The 27686-nt window shown below is 40.9% G+C and overlaps 1 long non-coding RNA gene across 2 annotated transcripts in view; it reads left to right on the top strand.

The window, feature by feature from the left end:
* LOC110484889 (uncharacterized) overlaps positions 1 to 27686 on the top strand; it is a 194420-nt gene that overhangs the window by 40876 nt on the left and 125858 nt on the right. The window contains exons 1-2 of one of the 2 annotated variants that reach the window (XR_014954056.1): positions 8802 to 12319; positions 12513 to 12593. This is a non-coding gene — a long non-coding RNA (uncharacterized LOC110484889). Of the gene's footprint in view, positions 1 to 8801; positions 12320 to 12512; positions 12594 to 27686 lie in introns of those variants that run through there. The other variant, XR_014954055.1, reaches the window with a different exon arrangement.

The raw sequence follows: 27686 nt of genomic DNA, 5'->3' as shown, positions 1-27686 counted from the left end.
TTGTGCTGTGTTTCCCTCTGTGTGACTCCTCTGGCACCTCTCCCTCTGTGTCTCTTTCTCTTGTGTCTGCTGCTTGCTTGTAAACAACTGTGTGCTAGGGCACTGTGTGCTCCTTTTGGGGTGCCATGGGCAATTACATCAGCTTTAGAGGCAGCTGCCACCTGCACAGAGCAGTTCACAGCCTTGCTGAAGCCTGCCACGTGTGTCACTCATGAGATCATCAGGCATTCCTGCAAGTGCCAGCTGAGTGCCCATGCAGGAGGAAGTCGGGTGCTTGTGAGCTGTGCCATCATGCATGAAATGGTCAGGTTCTCATGCATGAATTCAGTGATCATGTGTGACCTGAATGTGCAGTCTTGTGTGAGAGCATGGGGCATCTTGAACCAATTGGATGGCCATGTGTGAGCTAATTGGGTGCTCAAGCATGAATTAATTGTGCCTCCATGCAGGGATTAATTGGATAATCAAGCATCAATTCGCAGGACACTCATGCATGAACTAGCTGGGCACTCATGCATGAACTGCTTGGGTGGTCTGGCATAAATTAATTTGGCACTTGGATGTGAATTAATTGTGCACCCACATTTGAGTCATTGGGCACTTGAGGATGAACTGATTGGGCCCTCATGCATGAACTGGCAGATCACTCAGGTGAATTATTTGAGTGCCCATGCATAAACTAGATGAGCACACATGCACCTATTGATTGAGTGCTCATGCATGTGCTTATTGAACCACTCAAGCAGGAGCTAGCTGGGCATCCCAGTGTGGCTTCATGGGATGCTCATGCATGAATGCTGTGCCCCCTGCAATGTATGCCTGAGAGGCACCATAATGCACGTTCAGGCTGAGTATAATCCCTACATCCCATAGGGATGAGGTTTGAAGTTTGTGAAGAGTAGGTGCAGTCCGATTGTGATAAGGTTGACCCCAATAATCTAGTCCACCAGCTCAAGGGGTAGGGCTTGGAATAGCTTCTTAATGAAAATTCAGACTGTGATGATGATGACAACCCTTGTAGTCTGGTTCCCTGGGACAGGGCTAGAGTTTTACTATGTGCATATGCACTTGGTTATGATATTAATCCCTTACAGTCTGGTCCACCAGCATAATGGGTAGAGTTTGTGATGGATAAGGTGTTCTGACAGTGTAGGAATGGCATTTAAGAATATGGGTTAGTGGTGGACTTTGTAGTGTCAGGTAAATGGTTGGACTCAATGATTTTTAAGCATATTTTTCAACTTAAATGTTTCTATGACATGATATGTGGGGCAAAGAACAAGATTTTAAAGAGCATTGCTGCAATGCTAATCCCTACTGTCTGTTCTGCAGGGAGGAAGGATGAAGTTTATAATTGCTGTATATTAAGATTGTGAAAATGTTGAAAGTAGAGACAATAATGTTTGTGTGTTGAAACATCTCTCAAATATATATGTTGCAGAGGCAAGGGTGGAAGGTATTGAGGTTAAACTGTAGGGTTTGCTTTGTTTGTGCATGGACTCTTAACGAGCTCCTGCATGAGTGCCAGTTTAGTCCATGCATGGTACGGGTGCCTAATTACCTCATGCATGATCACTCCATTAGTTCACGCCTGATCACACAATTTCTTCACGCATGGGTGTCCAATTAGTGCAAAATTTATTGCTCAAATAGTTCACGCATGAGCGCCCAATTAGTTCACGCTTGAGAGCCCAATCAAGTCACGCTTGAGAGTCCAATTAGACCTGGATGAGCACCCAATTTACTCATGCATGAATGCTCAATTAGTACATGCATGAGTTCATCCCCCAAGTGCACCATGAGTTCTCCCTGGTGCTGCACTGGCCACACCTGGTGGGGTTTGGCACAGTCAGCATGGGAGGTGGCCATGAACTGCCCTGGCCATGAACTGCAGCTGGCTCTGAGGGTGAAATGCTGTCCCAAAATGCCAGGCCTTCAGAGGACCCCACGGCGTGGATATGCTGGAGCAGACATATGATCAGGAAGATGTCAGAGAAAATGTGTGTGAAGGACGATGGTGCATGCCTGGATCACTGCAACCCAAAGACCACATACAGCAGGGCAAGGAGACTTCAAATCTGGCCATGGGTGACCTAAGCCAGCAGGTGACACTGGGGAGCCAGGGGGTGGAAGACCTAGCAAGACACATGAAGGACTGGCAAAAGAAGAAACTTGACCAAGTTTGACCACTTGGTGCAAACCAAGTGTAACTTGTGGCACAAATTAAGAGGAGCTGAGTTTAGGAAGGTATGTTTAGCTTAAGTGCAGTCTAGGAAGGAGGAGGAGAAAAGTTGCTTAATTTCTTGCATTTTATTCTCTCTCAACGCTTTAGCCTGATTAGAAAGTAATTTGTGTTAACTTCCTAAAAAAATGTTCCCCCAGTAGGGGCTGTTTCATGCACTACAGTAATTAGTGAAGAATGCAAGCAGCACCCCAGTCTGACATGGCCTGGGACTGCAATAATTTAAGTGACTTCAAGACCTAGGAAGGAGTATTGATTGTGATATTGGAAACTTGGGGTTCTGTGGTGTACGTTCTTCATGTCTAGATGGGTAGGTGCAAACAGTGTGTAAGCAAGTAGGAAAATGGAGAGTTCAAGGCTAATGGAACCAGGCCCTGAGGGATGGGAAGGTGACTGAGACAGGACAGGATGGGGTCAGCTTTGAGCCCCTGCCCCAGTGGCTTACAGCCAGGGATTCAGAAGAGTCTGTGTGCCTGGGAAACTCCAGGAAAGCTGTTGTGCTGTGGGGTGTGGAGGGACTCACTGTGTCCTTTAAACAGATCTCCAGAGGAACCCAGAAGCACATGGCAGATGTGGGGAGTGGAGCTGAAGGTCTCTTATTTTAAAATAAAAGAAGGCTGCTAAAAGAAGTGTTAACAAGCGCTCAGCGCAGAAGGGAGACCCTTGTTCATTATGAGCAGTGCTTGTAGTGCTGTGCTGGGCAAAGTGTGCACCACACAGGGCTTATTCCTACTGCCTGGTCCAGGGGCTGAGAGTAGAACTTGCAATTAGTGTGTATTAAGGTTGTGATGATGTTGAAAGTAGAGTTTATAATGGGCAGATGATGAAGCAGTTGCTATGTGCTTTTCAAGGGGCGAAGGGCAGAAAGCGCAGGCTTTTCTGCATTCACACGTGCACGCCCAGCTTCTTCACGCCTGAGTGCCCATCAGCTCTTGCCTGAGCACACAATTAGCTCTTGCTTGCACGCCCAGTTAATCCATGCATCGCTGCCCAATCGATTCATGCATGAGAACCCAATTTCTTCACGCTTGCACGCCCAATTAATTTTTGCATGGGTGCCCAATCAAGTTATGCATGAGTGCCCAATTAATTTGATAAGAGTTCAGAGACGTGCCACTGCTGGGAACCCTGAAACTGAAGCCAGATTCAAATTAAACCACACCCCTTAAAGGACCCCTGGACAAATTAATCTAGGCTGGAAACCAGTCCCGTGGTTTGAATTGAAAAGAAATGAAAACCAGCTCTCGTTCTACACCTGGGTATAATTAGTACAACATTAACTTGGATCCTTTTTTAGAACCCAGAAAGCAGCTGTGTGGGATGCTGGCTTTCTCCACTCAGAGTTCTGACCTTTCTGTTGCCATATGAGGTTTTTGTTTTGTTTTGTGCACTCATCATTAAAATGTAATTTCCCATCATCTAGCTTCCTCAGCCAGCATGAAATATCCATGAAAACAAAGATATTTTAAATGAAAGAGCAAAGTTAAACCAGCAGAAAAATTCAAGAACACAGGGCAGTTCCCAGCCTGTTTCAGTAGAAAGGAGAAGTGATGCATTCTTACCTCCAATGGGTACTGCAAAAGGCAGTGCATTAGCAATGCCTGGGCATGATCTTTAGAAAACGAAATTATTTTTGCTAGAGAAGACCTAGAGGAAAAGAATAGAAAGGCCTTTTTGTATTATTACTTAGGCTGCATTATCCTTTTGCTTTTCATTTTTCATGACTTTTTTGATGATGACAGATACATCAGTAATTTCCATTTCTTGGTGAGCTCTGTTCTCCTATCATTGTCCTCTCTCTGCTGGGTGGTGTAGTTCCTCAGCTAATGTCAGAGCAGTGAAATTGTCTGTGGAGGTCAGAGTAGCAGCTGATAACTGTCCCAGACCCTCAGCAGATGTTTACTTTGGGAGGTGAGAGCACTAAAGAGGGTCTGTCTTCTGCTTTTAGACTCAACAGGTAGATGCTTCTAAACTGACCTTTCTTATCTTGGCAGTGTCCTTATGGAAAGAAGTTTTAACTAATATCTGCAGGTTGCTTGTAGCAGTAACATGAAAGTGTTTTACCAGCTCACTATGTTTGAATCTATTGTTCCTTAGAAATGGGCCAAACCTTGTTGTGTCATATATGACCAGACTGCAGCTTGGGGCTCCAAAAACTGCAAGCCTGGGACAGAAACCAAGCAGCTTTCATTCTAATTTGACTGGGAAATGAACAGCAGACCATAAAGGTGTCCCTCTGCCACTTTTTAACTTTCTCTTTATGATATAATACCTAATACATTCAAACAATGATATATTTGGGCTTCATAATTCAGTGGCTTTGTTACTGATTTTGAATCATTCTTTTTAAAAGTGGAAGCTACTCTCTGTTCCATCTGTGGTACCTGTTTAAGTAAAACAAACTCCCTGACATGGCTCACTTGTCACTGGTTTCAACATTGGATCATATAAGATTTTTTTATCAATCACAGAGAAACTGGTATTGATTTTTTTTTTCTTTTTATGGTAGGCCAAGGGAAAAAAGAAGGCAAAAATATCAGACATGCTTGGGCATCTCTTGATGTGATTTAATATTCTGGTTTCTCCACCTCAAATTGAAAGAATGACGTGATAGAGTTGTTTGGGCTTGAAGATGCAGGGGGTAAATCTCCCTTGGGGCCTAGTTCTCCTGCTCCTATTTAGCTTGAGCTCTCTGGGTGGTGTCCCTGATTTAGAGCATACTTAGCAGGTGCAACACGACTGGAATGAGGCAACAGAACAACAAACTATGTAGGAGTAGAGAAGAACCAGTGTTTTAAAAAGAAGGCACGAAATAGGTTAGTGCACACAGAACAAAGTAGAGGCGTTTGCAGACTCCACAAGTCTTTTGGAAAGTGTTTCTGGTATCACTTCTATTTAATTTTAATCTGGAAGCAAAGGGATATATCTGTACATTTTGTACTCCTTCCCAGCTGGAAGATGCCTACTTAAACTGTCCTAGGTCTCTTTTGAAGCATTTACTCCCAGCATGTCCTAATTGTAGCTCTGGTGATGCAGGCTCGGGGACAGTGTTGAATTTAAAGCTCAGCAGCATCAGCTCACAGAACAGGGAGGAAAAAATTTTCTGCAGGGCCATGAGTTTCCTGCTGTGTCTGGCAGATAACCAAGAAGCCTCCCATCAGCCTGCCAGAGCTGCACTGCCCTCTTGGGCATGGAGTTAGTGCCAGCATAACTAAATGGAAGGAAAATATATTAACTAAATATGAAGGATTCCAAGGCATCTTTTCATCTTGGACTGCTATGCCTTTGCTGCCTGATATTAATTTGCAATGTGGCAATGTGACTGGGTGGCAAAATGCTCTGCTGCCCACACATTGAACTGTGAGGTCTAAGGAGAGAGTGTGGGAAGAAAAAACCAAGAGGGAAAAGTCTATTATAGTTTCAGACAGTAAAAAATTTATTGTACCTTTTACACATTCCAGGGGATGCAAGTAATTTTAAATTGGACTGTGTAAACTGCTGCTTACAGGTGTGGTGTTGGTGTGATGTTTGGATATACCTCCTCCATGTAGGATGAAAGAAGAAACTGATGTTCAGTTTGGATCCATAGTTAGCTCTCTCCCTGCCCCCTAAAGTTAAACAAGAATGGGGGATATGTAGGTCTTAGAAGCCTTCCCTCTTCATTTTGCTGTAGCTCCTCTTCCTGCAGCGACTTAGGATGTAGATGAGCTGGCTTCTGAACACTAAAGGAAATTGGAAAACATTTGCAACCTGTGGTCGCAGCGAAGAGACTGCATTTCAGAGATTTGAGAACTTATTTTCCTCAGCTGATATGTGACCTTTAAACTTAGCTGTAACAGACATTGGTTTTGCCTTCAGCAATTTTTCTTCTCTTTTGCCTCAGCCTTGCTGGAGTTTGCACTGAATAGCAGTGGAGCAGCCGGGCTGGTCCATAACGCCCTCCTTTGTATCTCGTGAGTAGCAGTGAGAGACAACTGATGCATCCAAGCTGTCAGACCTGGGCACAGGTGGGAGCTCATCTGGCTAGCTTAGAGTTTGGCTGGCACAGTCCAAGGTCAGCTCCTTCACTGATGATATCTCTTGTGGAGAAAGCTAGAAGTGCTGGCCAGGCCCTCCTTTCCTTTGGGAGCAGCTGTGCAGCTGAGGTTTCACTGCTGGCCCTGCCTGTGCCCTGCGACATCCATGAAGAGCTGTGTCTGCCATGGCCTCGTGCTGACACAGCTCTGCCCAGACCTGGGCCAGTGCCTGCTGATGGCATTCCTGCTTGCCATCAGATGTGCCCCAGCACTGCACATTTGCTGTGTGATCACTGGACTGTGTCTGACTGATCACTGCTTCTTGCCCTCATCTTGACCTGGACCTACCAATTTCTGCTCCAGCTCTGTGCTGGTGAGGTCAGAGCTGGAGTTTTATTAATCTGGAACCTTCTTTATTTAGCTCTCTTTGTTCCCAGCTTCCTATGCCTTGCAGAGCCCCCTCCTCACTGCTCCCTGACAGTTAGCAAAGGTGGAGATCTGTGGTAAAGCTTCAGCTTAAAAATGGTTCCCAAGGGAACTGAGGGGCAGGTCCTTGCTTCTGGCTTTCTTCACAGCAGCTCTTATCAGTGATGGAGCTGATGTTGAGCTCAGCCAGCTAAAGGTTTGCTTAGCCAGCTAAATCCTGGGAGGGGGATGTATTCTGGGCCATGAGAAGATTCTCATACCCAGCTGAGCACCAGTGATCCCTGTCGCTATAGGACACGAGAAAGCACAACACGAGCCACTGCGATGGTGAGGTAAAAAAGAAGAAGGTTTATTTGCTGACTCCAACTTTTATACTTTCCCAAAGGTGACAGTGGATTGGAGAGTGAATGGGCCACCTCTCCAAAGACATTGGACAAACCACCAGTACATCAACTTCCTCCACCCTCAGGAAGGAATGCAAAACAATATGTTGTTTATATAAAATGTGTGGGGAAGTCTTCTAACAGAATGTAAACTCAGAAGGCTTTAGAAAATCTTAAGAATCAGGGCGATAGCTCCCCTCTGTCTTCTGTAGCACGTTGTGGCTGGATGGCTCAGATGCACTTGCAAGACTGCATGTTCAATAATCCTGCTCCCCTGGTCTTTCACAGCTGCACATTTCTTGCTCCCTGTCCAGCATTGTATACAGTTCTTCCTGTTACTGGCATTTCTGTGGTCCCAGAGCCCCTCTTGCTCTTGTTTCAGTGCTTATTGGAAAGTTTAACAAGCAATATAACACACTTTTAACTTTATTAACCCAGAGTTGTCATGTGCTGCCAGAGAGAGCCTAGTGAATTCCAAACCCTCAGGCCTGTGAAATGACTTGCAGGCTCTGCCCCACTTGTGTGTAATTTGGTGAGCATGACCCTGCTGAAGTGGGAAGTGCTGTGCCCTCCATCTCCCCAGGGCACAAAGCACCATCTCCTGCAGGAGGCTCATGGCTCAAATGCTTATCTTCTTCTTCTTCTTCTTCTTCTTCTTCTTCTTCTTCTTCTTCTTCTTCTTCTTCTTTTCTTCTTCTTCTTCTTCTTCTTCTTCTTCTTCTTCTTCTTCTTCTTCAGTGCTGAAGCTAGTTTGTTTTCTTCATTGTTTTTTGGGGAGGGAGAGAAGGGATAAAAGCTGCATAACCACCAGCTTTTTAATGTAATCCATGACTGGATTAGGTGCAGCAGTGTCTGGGGATGGGGAGTTCCTCTAACAAGTAAGCAGATCATCTCAGCCTGTTTTTTACTTGATGTTGCAAGCCTGACACTATTCTCTTGAGACCTCCCATCAGCCCAGAAAAATAGCAACTATCCTTAATTTTGTCCTGTCCTCATCAAATGTGGATTATGCAGGTTGATAGAATTACTGGGTTCCAGTAATTATTTTTTCTTTCTTGCTTTGTTGAAGTATTTACCTGACAGTCAACTCAAATTTTTAGTCTTTTATGGGGAAGAGCACAAGTCCAAATTGGGAAGGGGAGTAAGTCTAAATGGTGTATGTGAAGAAAGTAGATTTATTCTCACTTATGTGGATTGGAAATCAACAGAACATGAACAGGATGCTTTCATCTCTCTCCTTTCTTCTCTTTCCACCACGTCTCCTTAATGCCGCTCCTATTCTAGTTTATATTCCTTAATGCCTCATTTTTCTTTATCATAATAGTTGTTTTATCATATCCTAATTAATGTTCTGATGCTCTGCAAGACAAGGAGATGACATTTGTCTTCCAAGACTTTTTTTATGTGCATTTTTAGGCATTCAGGACTGACTGAGAAGAAAATTTGTTAGCCCTGTTAAGAGACAGTTGGAGATAAATCTCAAATTGCAAATGGATTGTTGAATTTGTACCAACAATTCTTTTGGGTTTTGAATCTTAATTTAGAAGTAGACAAACCTAATGAAAAGACTGGTGGTGAAATATTGAATATTTGGAAGTGAAGAGGTGAGGACAGGGACATGGTGGTGGGGAGCGAGTCTGCCAGGTAGACCTAGTTAAAATAGCTTTAAATGAATTAGGGACAGTGGGGGTAAATTAGTCTGTGCTGAGCTCCACATCCAACCACAACCACAACCACATCCACAGCAGCACCTGAGCTGGGGAGCTCTATAGCTAACTCAGGTACCTCTGCACTGCAGACAAACCCCGAGGTAAAGAGAATATAAATAGGGCTGGAAGGCGAGGGACAGAGAGAACAGCCAATCTGCAGAGGGCAGAGGAGCTGGGATCAAAACTGCTGCCAGTGCTTTGAAAGTCATGAAAAGCCAGAGCCTTAGCTTGCTCACACAGGCACAACTCCTCTGGGCTTCGGGGAGAAAGTGTCTGAGAGGCTCTCGAAGTACATGTGCAGAGCCAGCCTTGTTGTGCTCAAAAACAAGCTCTGATTAACTGTGCACGTGGCAGGAATTTTGCATTGCCACTAAAGCAATGAAAAGTCCTGAAAGATTTCCGTGACATTAATTTTAGTTCATTTGAGATAATCCATGTAGGGCTTAAATAATACATGAGATTTATGCCATTGAAGATATGCAGTGTATCTCAGCCTTAGTGAAAAGAAATTTGCCTTGTTGACACCAACCAGGCAAACCAGCAGACAGGACAGAACTAGTTTTTCATCGGAGTATCGCTGCCTGTTTCTTCTCCTGGCTTTCATCTCTCACTCCCTTTCTTTCCCACCTCCCATTTTTTTTGTTGATTGGTGTCACCTCACATGCTTAGGATGTCTGCCTGTCTGCTCAGAGTGTGAACACATTCCTCAGAATGCTGATTTGTTCGTTTCACGCCAGTGTCAAAATGACTTATTAAATTCGGCACCTCCTGATACCCGGTGCCTGATGTGTTGCTATCCAAACATTAAATGACAATAAGCATATGCAGCCGCTGGGCCTAGCAAACTCATTTACTTTGATAAAAATGTCATGGCAATATGCTTTAAATCACTGTCCTTTTCATCATTGTTAATTGCTAGCTGTAGACCTCTTTCCTGTGCTTAGTGCAAGTGTTAGGATGCTGCTCCTCCTAGCCTGATTAAACAATTTTTTTTTTCCTAACTGTAGAAATCTCTTTCAATGGCAGTGTTATTTCATCAAGAGATGGATTTTGCTCTTAATTAGTCAACATGCCACCAGGGATACTTCAGTCATGGGTGTGAAAAAGCCTCCAGCAATAGATTGTTCTCTGGGATTAAAAAAATAATGTATCAGTGACTTGGGGATAATTGGCAGCTTCGGTGCTGGTGCATTGGCTCTAGCAGTGACAATATGTTCTGGTGTGCTATCAGTACCTGCTTCTGTCTGCTTTCCAGTTAGCTCACTGCACACCCAGAGCAGTTCTGTGTATAACAACGTGTGCCACTGAATGCTGGGGGTGGGGGAACCATTCCCCAGCTTTTCTGCTCTCACTGGTGAGCTGCACAGCTTTCACAAGGCACAGGGTTTGTGTTCTCCTCAGCAAAAATGCACCACCTTCCCTACCCATTCATGATGCCTTGAACTTAATGCTGAGTTTGGGCCTGAATGAATCTGTCAGTTCTTGCTACTAGTAATATGCTTAGTTTGGACTTTTGCTTTCCTTTTTTCTTTAGGAGCTAGATGCTTCTGTGGTCAGAAAGGTTTGACCAACTGAATTCCTGGTGATGTTTTTTCCCAAAACAGTAAGAAAAAGATCTTTAAAAACAAAACAAAATTTGAATCCTTCTGTTTCTAGGGAATATAAGGTTATTTGTTGTGATAAGGTTATTTGCAATGAGAGAATAGGATTCAGACATCTTTGTACAGATACACATTTTACACTTCAGGGATGACTTTCAAATAAACTGTCTCAGACCTTGATTAGAAATAGTATCTGAAAGATCAATTCAGCCCAGTGGTATTAAAAAAATATATCCTGCATAGAAATGAGAATTCTATTAATAAAATACTATTCTATTTGGTAAACAAGTTCTAAAAAGAGGTGTAATTGTCTGTGTGGGGAAGGAAATCCATGCTGCTGAAGGTGTGGAAGTATGAGAGCATGTCAGTCATGCTGCCTGAACCTATTTTAACCTTTGCAGACTCAACCTAAATTCCTCCAAGAAATCAAACCCGAACAGTCTCATTTGGTATACATGTGCTTGATCCAAAGCTTGCTGAAATCCATGACAAGTTTTGGGATATGATTCTAATTGTCACGAAGAACTTCCAATTGCTTAGTACATTTTCGAGAGAGAGAGAGAGAGAGATACAATTTCATCAGTCAAGGATGTTCTTTTTCCAAATGGAATGAGCTCTAACACATCCTTCACACTGCAAGCCTGTCAAGCTGTAGCAGAGGGATGTGTGATCAGGCATTTGGAGGTGCCTGCCTTGTAGCACTGAGGCAGAGGTTGTTGCTTTGGTGTCAGATGAAATGAAGAGCTGGTTGGACTTTGCAGGGTCTATCTTCTCTAGATAAAAGGCCAGTGACCTTTTCACATCAAGCCTACAGAGAAGGGTCTGGTTAAGGGGTGATATGCAAAAGTGTTGGCAAGAGGGCTGGTTCATTAGGGCTGAGCCTCCTTTCTCTCACCTTAGGGAAGTAATTTGAGATGTGTCTATCACGTTGCTGTATCCTCATGAGGTGGTGGGTCATTCTTTAAAAGCAGGAACACAAAGAGAAGCACTCTGAAATGCTGAAGTAATGCCTCTCATTTAGAAAATGCAGAGTGTTTTTCTTTTGAGCTTTTGGATATTTTGAAGAGTTTTAATTTTAAAATTATCTGCCCATAAGAAGGAATTAATCAAAAAATGAAACTGAACAGTTTCAGTGTACTACAAAATCTTGTACTGAGCAGAAATACTGGAAGTTTTATTTTGATCTTTGTTTTCCTTTGTTTAGATGCCAAATAATTAAAGAGGTATTGTCATTTTCCTTCCTATCCTTGATCCAGTCACAAAATAAAAGATCTTGTTTATGTTATTGCTTGAAGGAAGCTGTGAATATTTTTGAATGATGCCCCACCAGCCAATGATGTCTATAGGCCAATCTTGTAGACCCTTCTGAATGCCTTAAAAGAGCTTGAATTACTTCCTTACAAAGAGAAAATATTGCATTTGCATACACAATACAGTAGGTCTTCTTGAAGTGGCAGAAATGAACCACACATGCTTGTCAACCATTTCAAACACCTTTAACCATTCAAACACCTATTTTTCTACAGGTAGTTTGTCCATGGCAACAGGCATTTATCAGCAAGTCTTTCCACTTGTGTGTGAAAAATTTGGTTTGTAATATGAATCAAGCATTGGGTGCTATAATGTGACGTAATTTTGTTCAAGTTTTTACCAGTCAGTGTCAGCCTTGATTACTTCAGTAGGCTTGCATGTGTGTGGGCAGGAGATTATAATTTGCTAAGAGGCTGCCTCTGTGTACCTGATATAGCGGTATTACTTACACCTGAAGTGGCAGAAAAGAGCCACTCAGCATCAGTTCCTCTCATGCTCTAGTAATCCATTGTGGATTAATGTTGAGATCAGCTTGGGAAGGTAATACGATTTTAACACTCCAGCAAAGGGTAGGAAAGGAGAAAAGAAGAAACTTAAGGCAGCAGTTGACATCTATCCTGTGATGTGAACAGTGAGTATTTTTCAGGCTCATGGAAGATCTTGTAAAAGGGTAGAACAAGCATGACAAAGGTCTGAAAGACAATAACAAAATAGGATTTTGCAGAAGAGAAATTCATGTTTCTGGAGATAAAAAAGATTTTTTTTTTGTTTTGTTAATATGTCATTCACGTAGCATATTAATATAAACAATGTTCTGTTTTCAGTATTTTACAGGCCAGCCAGGGAAGTAACTGAATACACTTCCTTGGAGAAAGAATAGAAGGCTCAGAAGATGTCCAAATCTGGTAAGATACTGGCATGTGCTTTTGGAAAGGCTACATTGATCAGAGTGCATGTTTTAAACTGATGTTGACTGTTGATTAAAAGACCCTGCCTTGTGTGTGGAGAAAACTTTAAAAAACTCTTGGTTTTGTTTCTTTTCTGGTGTGCCATGGCAAGGCAGTGTTGAAAGTATTTTGTGATGATGCAGAAACACAAAAGGGGCTAATGATCACTTTTAACTTCCCCTACTACTTCCATAGTTTTTGATTTAATTCTTCTCATTCATCAGCCTGTTTGGATGTGGTATTTGAGTTGATGGAAGCAAATAATATAGTGGAATGAAAATACTCATATCAAAGAAGACACTGAAAAGATGTGGAAATTGGGCCGAGTCGGGTTTCCACAGTTAGAATAAGAACCCCTCAAATAAACAAGCACAAAATTGTTCTCATCACCGGTGCCTTTGAGTCTGTTAAAATCAAGTAGGGCTGACAGAGCTGCTCAGTGTCCCTGTGTGAGTTAACAGTGGTGCCATTCAGATAACAGACAGAAACTCTTCTGCATACTCACATGCATGGTTTTGGAAAGAATTCCTCATTATTGGAGCCATTATTAAAAAATACCTCTAACAATTTGTTAATGGTGTTGAAAATACCATTAGGACACTCCTTTGCATTGTATATTACTTTAGCTGAGAGTACTTTTGAATCAAAAGGTATCTCAGGAAAGCTTTCCCAGTCAGAGAAAGCAGAGACAGAATTGGTGGGCACCAATAAGAACTATTTGCTGTTTTGGTTGTGATGAGTGGTAAAGAGTTAAATGAAACTGGAAAACAGTAAGTTTGTGGCATTGCTGCTGTGTGCTGTATTCTGGTTAAAATCTGTTGTCACAGCTTTATCATCCATGTAATCAGGTGTGATATTGGCTCTGTGTAGCCCCTCCTGCCTGCTCTCTCCCAGTTTACCCTGGGAAGATGCAGAGTAGTAGGAGAAAGAAAGGGAACAGAAGCATTTACTTGGTCTGAAGTGCTGTTAAAAGGACATCTATGGGCCACTTATTTCATACGGTTTCATTCTGTAAATGCCACTTGAACTAAAATATTCCCTTTCATCTTTTTGACAGAAATATGACACAGTAATTCTTTGTGAAAATGTAGATGATATGCTGCAGTAGTTACAGTGAGTTAGGATTAAGTGGCAAATGCCTACTCTTAAAGGCTTAATTAAAAGACACAATAGCTCTGGGAGGTCATTATTGTAATTACAGTGCTGCCTATATTGTTGTAACCAAGTACATGGTTGTAGTGTCATGTTATCTCTACACAGCATCCTGGTTTGATGAGGCAGCTCTTGCATACATTCCATGGACTGTGATTTGCATGAGTTTTTGCTAGTCTGTTTAAGATTGAAAATCTGATTCGGGGCTCAGTTTATTTTAACCAGTTTTATAAGGGTACAATTCCATTAACTTAAGTGTGACCACCTTCAATTTTTTTTTTTTAACCCCCATGTGCTGGAGGAAAATTAGGCTCTCTGCCTATGGTTATGATCTGTGGAGATTAAGGAAAGGGTTGAAATGTGACATTTGTCTTAATGTTCTCCATGTGTACAGAGATGAAGAAGAAATAATGGTTTTCCTCCTAGCTTAATCAACAGATAGTTTGAATAGTAGATCCACAGCAGAGGAATCCAGCAGGCTTGTGTGAATTTACATCTTAATATTATAGAATGCAACAGTAATTTTCAGCAGTATGTTTGAGAGCTGTCTGACATACCTACCTTTCCTAGAGGTGAGATTTTTCCCTACAGTATCTTTCCAATTTTAGATTAAAGCCTTGAAGCAGCTCATGGTTGCTTAACACGAGAGACAGCTCTTCCCATGCCTGGAAGTATTTTAATCTGACTCTTTGGGAAGGGGATTGCAGTGATAGAAAATATGGCAAGGTTAAAGACAGTGTGGGAACTAGCCTGAGTAGAGTTAGGGCAAGACAGATCTCAGGGAGCTCTATCTTTCAAGATTAGGTTTGTGTGGACTGCTGAAATGATAGCTTAGTTTCCCATGTTTGTGGGATGAAATCCAAGTGAGTTTAGATCACAGTGGAAAGCAGTTGGAATTCTTTTATTGATATGTCTTCTCTCAGAGGACTGAAAAAAAAAAGATGAAACCAGGTACTCAATCATTCCATTGCCTTCTCTAAATGATAATATTTAATTTTTATTTTTTTTAATCTCTGGGTATTCATGCAGGGTTTGTAAAATGGAACATAATCAACAGAGATGGAATTACCCCAGAGGACAGATGCCTTTGGTTTGAGAGGTGGGAGGCTGAACTTCAGATCACCTCATGAAAAAGCAGCTATTTGAATGCTTCCAGCATGTGGCAGTATCCTGTACTTGAGGTTATTGTCTAGAGTTGGTCACAGCTTTCACTTTCCTTGGCTTATATTGCAAGCACCCAACAACAAAAACAAAAGCTCTTTTTGCATTTTTTCTTAGGGTAGGATTTGCCTCATTTCAGTTATCTTTAAAATGTAGTTTGTTGTTGAGAATAAATCAGGCATAGATTATTTTTTATGCATTGGTAGGTTGTGTAGGTTCTAGTCTCATTATTTGTTCCCTGACCACTTCTGTTCCTCTTAATTAATAACATCACACCCACAAATGAATGTAATGGATCTGAGCTGTATAGCATGAGGATCATGAGTTTTATTCTTTCTGCTGCAAAATACTGACATGACTTGTGTGCATGCACTAACATTGCCTTTCCAACTCTCTGCTGTCTATTGCTTTAGCTGAAATGATCTTATTAGCCTTTCTTGGGTTCTTCTCTCCAGGATACAGGTAAGTTTTTAGATTTTGTTCCCTCCAAAGTCTTCAGCCTCACCTTATCAAGGGGTAACAAGGTTTCTGACAAAGATCCACAGTAAGGTAGACATAAAATAAACATTTGCTTTTTCGAGAGATTTTTTTGAATTCATAGAACTGTGTTCCTCTACTGGAAATAACTCATTTGATAATGTTTTTTTTTTTTTTTTCCTGTGCTGCTTTATTTTAGGGATAAATCTATTCCTCTGTAAGAGTGGGAAGGGTGAAAGACAGGTTTGTTAGGCTTGAAATAATAGTATCTCTCAAAAGAGGGGTGCTGGAAAAATTATCAATTCCTCTGATCAGCCCAGCGGAATCTGGAGGTGAGCTCTGTATTCCTGAATTCATGAGTAAAATTCTAGCTGTGGTATTCATTTAGGATATATCTATTTTAATGATATTTCTGTGCAAGGAATTAAAGTTATATGTCTCTGCTGGTAGGAAAGCTGCCTCTGTGTGCTGTGATATGAGGTTGGCAGAGAAAATTTGGATGTTTTTTCCCAGCTGTTTTTTTCTCCTCTCTCCTTATCTTTTCTCATGTCTTCTGTGTGAGAAGCAGTTGAACAGACAGGAACTCTGAGCTTAAACAGAAACTGATGAGGCTGTACTCATACCATTAATTTATTATTACCCCTCACAGTTACACTATTGATATTATTGGGCTATACTAAAGTTAAGAGATGTGCTGAAAAGTACAGTCTGTTCAATCAGAGAGCAGAGGGATGCAGTTACATCCCTCTACTAAGTCTCTGCTTTTATGTGGAATTATTGTTTTCATAAAAAAAAAAAAATGTTCAAGCTCCATGGGCTTTTCCATGGGCTTTGAGCTGCCAGCTTCTCCTGCCAGCACTGTCAGGATCTCTAAGGCTGAGCTGGCTGCACCCTGGCAGGCAGAGCAGGAGAGGGGGTCACCACTGGCAGGGGTGTTTAATTTGAGCCTGGGAAGTATTGCTCTCTCTGGCAGTGCTTGGAGCTTGGAAACTTTGGAAAAAGATCTGTTCCACAAGTTATTTTGATTTTAATTCTCTATACCCCTTCCCCCCTCCCCTGATTTTTGTTTTCTTTTCTTTAATGAAACTCTTTCAAGGCTTTTCAGTTTCTAAACATTGGGGAGGGTGGGACTAATTTACTTATTAGTTGTTGGAGGCAAGAGATAAAGGAGGAGGAAAAAAAGAGGAATACAAGCTAAAGATGAAAATAATATTTTTTTTTAATAAGGGAAATGCTGTCTCAAATCCCCATTAAACATGTGTTTTCCATGGGTAGGTATTCTTTAAGGAAAGGAAAAATTATTTGTTGAAAAGCTGGGAGAGGACTGAATAGCTCTAATTGAGTGCTCCACTTGATTGCTGACATATGTTTGGGAGAATGAGGTACATGCTTCTTGCTGGCCAGGACAGCCTCTCTGATGTTAGCCAAAACCTAACGGGGCTACTGTTGTCCCTTGCTATTTTCATAATCAGAGAACAGGAACAGGCCAAAGGAGCACACTGGAGTACCAAAGAGGATATCTGTATTTGCTGAGCATATGCAAACACATGAATCCTCATGACACAGATATGACTCTCAGGACTGGCTCCTGGCAGATTTTCAAAATGTGGGGGAAGCACTGGTAGATGATAAAGCTGTAGCAAAGGATACTTCATTTCTGTTCTTTGCAGTGTTTTGCAGTTGTAAGTATCTGGTAGGTATTTCTGATATGTGCCAGGAGTAATTCTGTTGAATATAGTGCTTTTATACTCTTACAAAACTCTTAAGAAACCCTCTCTGTTCTTATGCTGGCACTGTATAAAAGCCAGGGCAGACCTTATCACTTTCTGTTCTCTGTGATGCTTTGTAGGTCACATTGCATTACTCTGCTTGGCAGAAAAGGCAAGTTCAGTGGGAAACAAGAATGAATATTTAGCTGGTGGTATACTCATGCTGCAATTTTTTTATCGTTCAGATATTGCTTTGAAACGTAGTTTTTGCAGACTGCCTAAGTCTAAATTCTTCTTGTGACTTTTCCACCTGTTAGAATTCAGACTTTGCTGTTTTATAGTTCGGTTTATGGGTTGCATGACGCATAAGTCACAGGTTGCATTGAGGAAAGATTTTGGTCTTTGATATTTGTAAGGAAAAAAATATGTCTGGGTGTTAGCCTTGGAAATGTTTTTTTTTTTCTTTTTAGAAATATGCCCCTCTTTCAGAATTCTGAGTAAACAGACTGGGAATTTACAGTAGCTTGAGTGCATCCAAGACTCAGATTTGTTTGAAGTCATAATAAGCCTGATTAAAAGACTTTTTCAGTGCTAAAAATGCTGCTTGAATTCACTGAACAAAGCTGATTGAGAAGTCAGCGGTTGCTTCAACCTCATATGTGTGTCAGATGCTAGAGGAGAACAAAGTTGACATTCCCACAGAATAGAGCTCCAGGGAGATCTCAAGGAAATGTTGCCAAATTCCAGGCTCCTTCACTGAATGCTTCCACCCTGCCTCATGGATCCAGAGCAAAACATTTTGGATACAGAAACATTTGTCTCATGACAAAAATCCCAAGTTTTTTCTAGAGTATTTACTCAAGTTGATGGCCTTGGAATTCTGAGTGTCATTGTGTGTTTATATTCATGCTGTGTCCTGCAGATCTCCATCTGCTTGCCAAGTCTTCCAGAGAGAGTGAGAATCTGAATTTCTGGAGAAATTACTTTCAGTGAGAGTAAATCCTCTCCTCCAAATGCTTCACCAGTGTCTGCACCTGCTTAGTGCATCTCAGTTGCTCCAACTGCTCAAATCTAAGAACAAATTTAAAAATAAAAACAGTTGGTGAAAACAATTAATATATAGTCTACTGTTAATACTCTAAATCACTATTGCTAATGCCAGTAGTGTGCATTAGAGAACTATGAAATTCCAGATATGCAAACCAGGGGCTTCCTATGTAAATGAAAGGCAGCTGGAGCTGGATCATAGGTTATTAAAGCCAGAGATGCAAAATAGGTGTCATATTAGGTAGAGCTGCAGTTTCTGTTGTCTTCCTCATCAGAGAACTTTCCTAAGCATGTTCATCTGGCCAAACCATTCCACCACCCTGATGGGGCTGTGTCAGCTCCCTCGTTCCAACTCCTCCTGCTGCTCTTGTTACTGACCTTTCTGTGGCCCTCTGTGCTCTGGCTGCAGCATGAGCTGCTCTCAATGTGTGTAGATGCACTAGCAGGGCCAGTTTTTCCCTTCTTGTCCCTGGCTCCAGAGTGTTTTGGGACTTGGTACAAATAATTTTGCTTTTAAGTAGTTTCAGTGATTGTCCTCTTATCATCTCCTTGTCTAATTATTTCTCCAGTGCCTGTCATGCTGTTTTCATCAGAAGGATGTTTCTTCCACCAAGACTAGCCTTTGGACTCCTCAGTTTTTAAGCCTGGTATCTGCCAGCACTCCATCAGTTCAAATTCATTGTGATTCCTCTGCAAGCTTTCCTTTTTTTCCTTTTCCTCATTTTCTTTTTCCTCTCAGTTATGCCTATGCAAACATACACTTAGGTTTGTTACACATTCCACGTGGTGGCATTTTAAGCTTCCTAAATTAAGGTGCTATTTCCAAGGAGCAAGCTCCATAGTACTGCCCTCACTCAGGCTGCCAGTGATCCACTCTTTCTAAAGTTCATTGTAGATCCAGGCTTCTCTGGGAAAACGTGGAAAGGGACTGCTGGTGGCAAATGTGTTGTTGGGGTGTTGTGGGAAAATGTTATGTGACTATGCAGGGCTCTGACCCAATTATACAATTTTTAGTGCTATCTTCTTATGGAAATATGAAATTTTAACTGTACTTTGGTGAAAAGCTACTTTATGTTTGATTTGTCTTCTTACCCCTTTGTTACTTGCTGTCAAGTAAGTACAAGGACTATTGGGCAGTCAGTTTTTAAAGGATGCTACATAAAATTGTTTTATACAGCAAAATAGAAGCTAACCCCCAGATTTTGCTTATCCCACCATTCTGCCCAAATGCTCATTATCAGACTTTTTCAACTATGCCAAAAACCATCCTGTGTGTGAAGAGTCATTTCTGAAAAATCAGGATATCACAATCTACCGTCAGTGCTAAATGAGGGGGTTTAATGAATTCCAACACAAAAATTCCTAGGGTGGTTGTACTAACAGCAAGTTGCTTTAAAAGGACTATTTTCCTCTGCAGGGATTTCAGTAAAGAGACAATGTTTATTTTTTCAATGGAAAATTGATTGTAACTAAGAGGATACTTGGCTTGAAAGTGGGGAATTATCATATCATATGATTAAATGAAAGCTTACCTTGTTATAAGGTAACTAGACATATCCCAATAGAATTGAGACAATGTTTGATTAAGCCAGATTTTCCTACTTTAAATTCAAGGAACAAATTAAAGAATAATTGAGATCCTTTTCAGATCTTTTATAAGCTGAATATATAAAGCTGCAGCTCCAGGTGGCAAAGCAATTAGCTGATGAATAAAATCAACCACACTGTCATTCGTCAGATGTTTAAATTCTATAAGCCAGATAAATTAATGTGTTCCTTAAGCCAAATAAACGGTCACGCTCTTCATGTTACCACTGAGCTCCCCTGGGAATGGGCTTGGGAACATGTTGATAGAAAATCGAGGAACTGTCTCATCAGAAGGGTCATAATTAAGTTGCCTGGTTTTGCATGTTTGAAATAAATGTTCCCTTTCACTGAAAAGATGACTGCAATGATGTTCTGTGCTTTATCAAATGGGAGGAGAAGAGTGGAAAGATAAGAATTTGAATCTGAAGATTTGTGCCTCTCTTGCTGGAGATGGGATTTTGGCCTCTGAGCTTCTGGTTAAGGACTGGGAATGGCGCAATGTGTAGCACAGCTTCATTTGCTTGTGCTAGTGCTCAGTTTGGCTTTAAAAGTAATACTGGGGCAATCAAGTGAGACCAATTAATCTAAAAGGACCTATTTGTCCATCAGCAGCTGAACTGGAACTGTGCTTTTTTCACTTTAGCCTTTTTATGGTTGAGTTTGGAGTGTGGGATTGTATTGTCAGTCTTTCCCCTTGTGCTTGGGAGTCTCTCTGAAATGGTTATGTGGCTGCTCAGACTGATAGTGTCCAGCCAACAGAGGCATAGCCTGAGCCCACTTTGAAGGCTGCAATACCTTAAATTAAAAAACTGGCAGACAGAAATCAACTCTTTCTATATAGACCTGCTGTCATAGGGGATTTTGCAAGCACTTAACTTTTCAGCTTTGGTAATAAGAAGTGGGTAGGCTATACTGTGTATGATGAGCCCCTAGACAGAGAAAATGCAAACTCTTGACTGTCTGGATGCTTGTCTCCTTCATTACAAACCTTGGGTGGGTTCTTCAGGTGATTAGCAGCACAGGTGCCATTGAATGAGTGATACTTGGGTAAAGGCAGTCTTGCATTGCAGGGTTACTCACCTTTAGTGAAATACTGCTCCTCAGAGTGCTAACTCAGTGTCGGTGTGCCTGTCTGCAATGGTGTCAGGGCACTGGACACCTGCTTTGAGACATGAACTGATGTTGGGGGTGTATGTGTGCTTTCCTTGCCTATTTTATAACATGTGGTTTATCGTTAACAGTGAATGCTGCTGCTCCTTAAAACTCTTCATTATTCTCTTAAGAAAAAATAATTAAAAACTGTAAAAACACATGCTTCGAAATGGAATATAAATATATATATTCTATTCTGTTTGGATTTTGCTCAAGCAGTGCTATTATGTAACCTGAGTTAGTTTTTGAATGCTTCTGATTTTCAGATATTTAGAAACAAGAAATAATGGAAGAGTTATTCTCTCTGCCTAGGATTTAAGAAAACCTGGAAATGCACTACTGAGTGCATAACTGCATGATAAAGCAGCTGTCATAAATAACTTGAGGCAGAATGGGTGGCTGTTTGAAGGCCATTGAGGTCCAGCAGTGGAAACAGATAAAAACTGACTTTGATTTGATCTTTCATACCTGTTTGATGGATTTTGGTTCTTTAAGAGTGAGTAAAGATCATCAATCCACATTTGAAATTGTATTTTTTTAACGTCTATTTAAACATCTAGTACTCCAGGCAACTAAAAGTATCTGTAGGAGGTATTTATTTTGAGACTAGTGAGATGTTGGCAATCAGTGTAGAACAGCAAGTGTTGACAGACTTTATTTATGGGTGAATTTCACAGAAATTTGGTAGAAATTTCAGCAAACTTGTCAGTTCAGCATCTGCTTTGTGCAGCTCCGAGTGACACTTAAGTCTCAGAACTTGCAGTGGAAACATTTATGTCCTGTGACAGGGAGAAAAGGGAGATTAAAACCATTTGGACTGGTTGGCAAAAGGAGTGATAGGCAGAAAATCCTGCAGAAAATCTCTTGATGCAGAGATTACTTGAGTAGTCTACTTTCCTTGGGGACATTTTATGTAGAAACATTTATTCTGAGGCCTTATGCCCTTGTGCACACAATGCTTTATACCCAGTGGGGTTTGCTGTGCATAATTTGGTGTGCACCAGAAGTCTTTCTATTGAAAATTACTTTTTGGAGAGAGGAGGGTTCAATCTCTACTTTTTTTTTTTTTTTTTTTTTCCTCCCCTGGGACTTCTTGAAGACTAAAAGGGAAGATGAAGTAGGTTATTGGAACAACATGCATTGTTTTGAATTTCTGATCAACTAAGAAAGCAGGAAAAGATCTCAAATCAAGCCATTTTTGCTGCTCAGCCCAGAGAAGTGAGTGTCCTGGGGAAACAGTTTTACCAGCCTGCCCATAACATCTGACAAAACCAAAGAAGAGACTTCTTGTGATATGAAGCTCTGAAGAATGGGGTCATCCAACTGCTCTGTCATTGTGGCAGGAGTTTAATGGGTCCTGTGCTCACCAAGAGGGAGCTGAGCGTGTATAATGCTAATGATGTGGTTAGGTGTTAGTGTCTAAAATAGAACTTACTAACCAGCATTTTCTCATGAGCAAACACCCAACTGGTGATTTCAGTGACCAAAAGCACTAAAGTAACTATATCATGATAAAGGATCATGACCAGGAAGCAGTTCTGTGGATAAGAGAAGCAAGAAACTTGTTTCAGTAATAAAAAGTGACTGAGTGGCATCTGAGGGAGCTGTTACACTTAATTTTTACACATCTGTGTCATAGTTTTACCTGTATCCTTAAGACAGCTATGGCCATTGTAGCCCTGCTACTTCAGGCCACTTCCCTTTGAAGTCAAGGGGGCTGCTGACAGGCTTTGGTTTCTGCTCATGCTGAATTCTCTGCTGCCCTGGCACATTTATAGGTGCTGGGATAGATACTTCAGCTCCTCTAGCTGGTACTGTGCTGCTAAGCTTAGACCTGGGCAGCAGCGTGAATCAGTCTGTGCCCCAGAACCTGGAATAATTAAAAAGGGAAGGGAAAAATGGTGTGGTGACTCAGTTTCCCAAGAAGAAATAGGGAATGGGAGGCATAGAGCAGCCTTTTTTGAGTGTCCTTCCCCTACTGTAATTTCACCAACTAAAAATGCATCTAAGTGTCAATCTTCATTGAGCATTCCCAACAGCATGTACCTGGCACTGATGTTCAGATTAATTTATGAATAGTGACATGAGCTTGACTAGCATTTGAATACAAAGCTGCAATCTGGTTTCTAGTTTTGCCATCTAGGGTAAACTAAAGAAATTTATTGTGAATAATCATAGCCAGAGAGAAAGGCCTTTACCAATTACCTCTGTTTATATTCAGTTTGGATTGTATGTAAAAGATGCTGTCTTACTTACAGGTTTTAGAGGAAATTTTCTAGTAAAAAACTTAGTTATACTTGTAAGTAGATGAGAATAACACAAAACATGGTCATCATCTCAGCATAGATAATCGCTGCAAAGAACAAATCCGTGGTTTTAAAATTGGCACAAATATGAAAACATTTGGCCAAATGTAAACAATCCCCTCTCACAGGACTTACTGAATTCAAGATAAAAGCATAAAAGAATTTTCCTCCCATCACAGGAGAGCAGTTACACAAAAAAAATGGCTTTGAATTTCTTGTTCATAACAAGTGAGTAGAAAATCTTTGTTTTCTCAGTGTGGCTGAGTATGGTTATGGGGTTGTGAGTTTGAGGGGAAAATGGATGATAGCCCCCATATTAGTATTTATTAATTCTTCACATCTGTTCCCAGTCAATTGAGTGATATTTATTAAAAAAAATATTTTCAAGGCATGCCTAACTCATATTTTCTGACTTCTTGCATACGTATTAGTTGAGATAATGCTCTTGCTTAATGCTTAAGTAGTTTAAGTGGTTTGATGAATCTGAGCTTCACTGTCTTTACAAAAGGAGCTGGAAATGGAGAATCCAGGAGTTGTGAAATGTTTTGGTGCTGCTATAAAATTTAACTTCACAGGTCAATAGCCTACTTAGAGGTTTGCAGTACTCATTTGCCTTTCCCTTAAAGATATGCAAAACTAAGTAAATATAAATTTTTGTATGGTGTACACTAAAAGCATTGTCTTCCTGTATTTTTCTCCTCCTTTGCCTCTCATCTCCCTCACAGTCTCTATAATCTTCAGTTATCTCTGAAGGAAATTATAAATGTTTGGCTTGCATGCAAATTGAGGTTGTACATAGCCAAAATCTGTTCTCCTTCCCCCATATGAATTACCCAAAGACTGAAGAGTTTTTCCACACTTTGCAAAAATGCATATTTTAAGCAATATTTTGATGACATTTTTGAGGCCAATTTAAGCCCCAAATGAAGACACTATTTTTTTTTTTTATCCTGTTCTGTGGATGTATTCTGCTACTGGAAAACAATTTAACAGAAGCAGCTGTTGCCAACTGAGTATTAAGAAATTGCAAGGAAATGAGGCCCTGTGTTATCATATTAATGATATATTAGCATATATGTGTATATCCTACAGGACAGAGGAATGTACAACAAGAGTGGAGGTAACAAATGGCATTGCTGGGGAATGAGGAATTGCAGCTTACAAGTAGCAAAGCAGGAACTTCAGGATAGTCTTATGTGCTCCTTTACTGTGTCTTCTGAGAGATGATGCAGTAAATGGTTTATATTCATCTTCGTGTTGTGTGCGATTTTTATATTTATTTTTATATATATCCTCTTTGCTTATTCCATGTTTAAAGGGTATCTGTATGCCACAGGAATGATGCAGAAAACTGCAGCTGTGAGAGGTTGGGTTTTGTGGTGTCATGAGCATATGGTGTTAAGGGGACACTTTCCTTTATTACCTCCAATATTTTGTATATTGCATCCAAGGGCAGAGTTCCACAGCTTGTGGGGTTAGGCACAGTTCCCATGTACCTCCACTGCTGCATAGCCCACTTTGTATCCTTGCTTTCAGGAAGAATGACAAGTTCAGTAGACAATCATCACCCCAAGTAAGCCTAAATTTGTTTAGCATAGCTTTTCAGGACATTATTAATAATGGGTAAATTTGAGAGACCTAAACAATAGTTTCAAAATATCTTTAGGCATTTCAAGCAATTCCTACCTTGACTATTCTTGCTCTTGTTTTGTTTGTTTGTTTGTTTTTTTTTTTTTAGAAAAGGCAAAGAGCTCCAATATGGAGATTTAATAAATCTGAAATAGCTAGTTATGACAATTTTGGCAGTGGGAAGAAAGGAGTCACTTCAGAAATGCTGATTTATGTGATCTGTGTCACAGCTACTACACATCAGCATTTTGCTGTCAGAGGCTGATGAGGACTTGATTTCTTTACTGTGGGTTTTGCTCCTGGAGTCGGAATGATCTGCTTCCTTAAGGTGCTGCCCACAAAGGCAGGTGCAAGTATGTCCCTTCTTGAAAAATATGCACAAACCTTTTGGAACAGGCGGCTGAGACATTTGTGTGCTCATCCAAGAGGTCTGAAAGGCACATGGAAATGTCCTGCAGTTAAATGCTAGCTTTTGTGGATTTGGTTATTTGGCAGTGCTGTACCAAGGGTTTCTTGAGTATTCCAGGTGACTCCTTCCCTCAGCTGGTCCAGCTCTAGGTTTGTCTCTGCTTAAACCTCTGTTTGCCACTGGCTTTTGTAGAGATAAAATGCTACAAAACCACTTCCTTGCAATCCAGTGGAAAGTTTGGTGATGGCTATTCCCTGTAGCAGAGGGAATGAAGGGATTTATTCAGCTGTTTCTGTGTGCTTTGTGGGCATAGTGCAGTTAAAAGGAAAATGTCTCTTCTCCAGCTCTGTGCCAGTCAGCCTGGGGAAGAGAGCAGCTGGATTGTCCCAACAGGACATGTCTTCTGGTGGCTTTGTACCTCTCCCTGCTGCCCTGATTTCCTCTTCCACTCCTTGTTGTGTCTTGCCAGCAATCTAAGGCCCTGGTATCAAGACTGAGAGGTAGCCTCCAAATGATGAGTGCATGCAGCTCCCATATAATATCCTCCTTATCCTACTCACTAAAATGTGTAACAAATAATCTGTGCTGGCAGTGGGATTAACACATTTGACCCTTAATGGCTCTGAAGGAATAATTGTGATGTCTCGGGTCAATAACTGTGTGAACTAAGGAGGATTTGCTTGATGCACCATAACATCTCCTTCAGAGCTGTTCATCCCTTTTGAGGGCCTACGAACCATTGGAACTTTTAAGTCTGTGTTCATTATGCTCTGTTCTCTGTGTGCCTGTGGCTAAGGCCTGGTACATGTTAAAAGTAAACTCACCAGGATGCTGACAGATCCTCTGATTCTGTTCTAAGATACCACATTTCTGTCTGATTCACAAATATCTTTTTTAATTGAAATGGGGCCTGCAAGCAATCTGAGATGATGCAGTAACAGTCTCTGGGATAGCTGTTGCTTCCACAATCCAGTAGGAATTTCTTTTCCTTCTTGCCTTCATGTTGAACTCGTCTGCTCTATTTATATGAGCTGTCAGTCTGCTGGTTTTCCATAGACAGAGAGAAGGGGGAGTTGGGTAGAATTAGCTTTTGGGGTTTCTTTGAGGTTTCTTCTGTAAGGCTTCTTTCTATATAGAATTATTTCTTTTAGGTCTCTTTCACTCCCTACCTCCCACCTCTTCTGTCTGCATGTCCCCCAGATAAGGGTAAATAGCTTTTGAATTTGGCTTTGAGGAAGGCAAGCCTTTCTGATGAAACAGATCAAAAAATACTTTTACTCTGAAAAGTAATAGCAGTTTTCACTATTTGCAGATATTGTTTAGGTATGAAGGAACAATATATATCAATGGGAAAAGAATCCACTGAATTAATGTAAAATTAGCTGTGTAATAATTAAAGGAAAATATCATCAGGAAATGCTACTGGTCTCAACGCGTATTTGAAGAAAAAGTCTAGTCAGCATACAATTATTTTTCAGGTCATTTTTCTGTTGTGGCTGGTGTTTATGGCTCAGACTTCCAGAATACCTGATTTTACTATCTGTGGAGATCTTCCCAGCAGGTGCAGAGTTCTTCCTTTATTTTGGTGTGAAACGTTTAGCCATGTGCTAATAACCAAGAGTTGAGCTAGTCAAAGGAACCATGCACTAATGTTACAGTGGATTTAAAAAAAAACACAAAACCCCTCTGCTTGAAATTTGCCACTGTCATTTTTACTTTGTCAGGTGAATGCACAGTGCCATCTAAGAAACATATGAAGGGCATGAATTACAGAAGCAGGGGGTGAGGAGTTTCTCTGTCGAGCAGTCATTTCAGCCTGTTCTGTTTTCCTCAGAAACCACACGGGAGCAGTGTGGTCCAGCCTTTGAGAAAGGAACTGCTCCTCTTTCCTCTGGCGACTGAAGCTGTCTGTCAGGGACTGTCTCAGTCTGAGATATAAGAGCACAAAACTGATGACAAGTAAAATATTTCACAGAATATCCATCTTTCACTTTGCAAATACTCCTTTGTGAGAAATCAGATTGTCAGTAAGGACTACTCAGAATACTTGCTATAATGAATGAAATAAAGAATAAAGGCTGCATTTTGCATTGTTGCAGTCTGTGATTGGATAATATGAAGTAAAAAAGAAGAAAAAAAAAATCCTATGATTTTGACATCATAATGAACTCATAAATAGAAGTTACCAATATTCCGTTTCATATTTCTGGCAAGATGTTGTTACCAAGAAAATAAAAATAAATACCTTGGGAAAATACTTCAGGAGCCTTTTGGGTGAATGCATAGGTGCAAATCTTTAGATGTTACAGGTTTTGTGTATATGTACAATTTTTAAATTATTTGAGAATCCCTGTGCAGATTTTGCATTAAGATTGATAACTTTGCTTGTCAAAGGTGTGCACTGGATCCTTTCTGACAGATC

This window comes from Lonchura striata, chromosome 3, assembly GCF_050655825.1.
Source record: "Lonchura striata isolate lonStrDom1 chromosome 3, ASM5065582v1, whole genome shotgun sequence".
NCBI classification, from domain to species: domain Eukaryota; kingdom Metazoa; phylum Chordata; class Aves; order Passeriformes; family Estrildidae; genus Lonchura; species Lonchura striata.
Note: the sequence above shows the minus strand (reverse complement) of the source record. Positions and strands in the feature narration are given on the sequence as shown.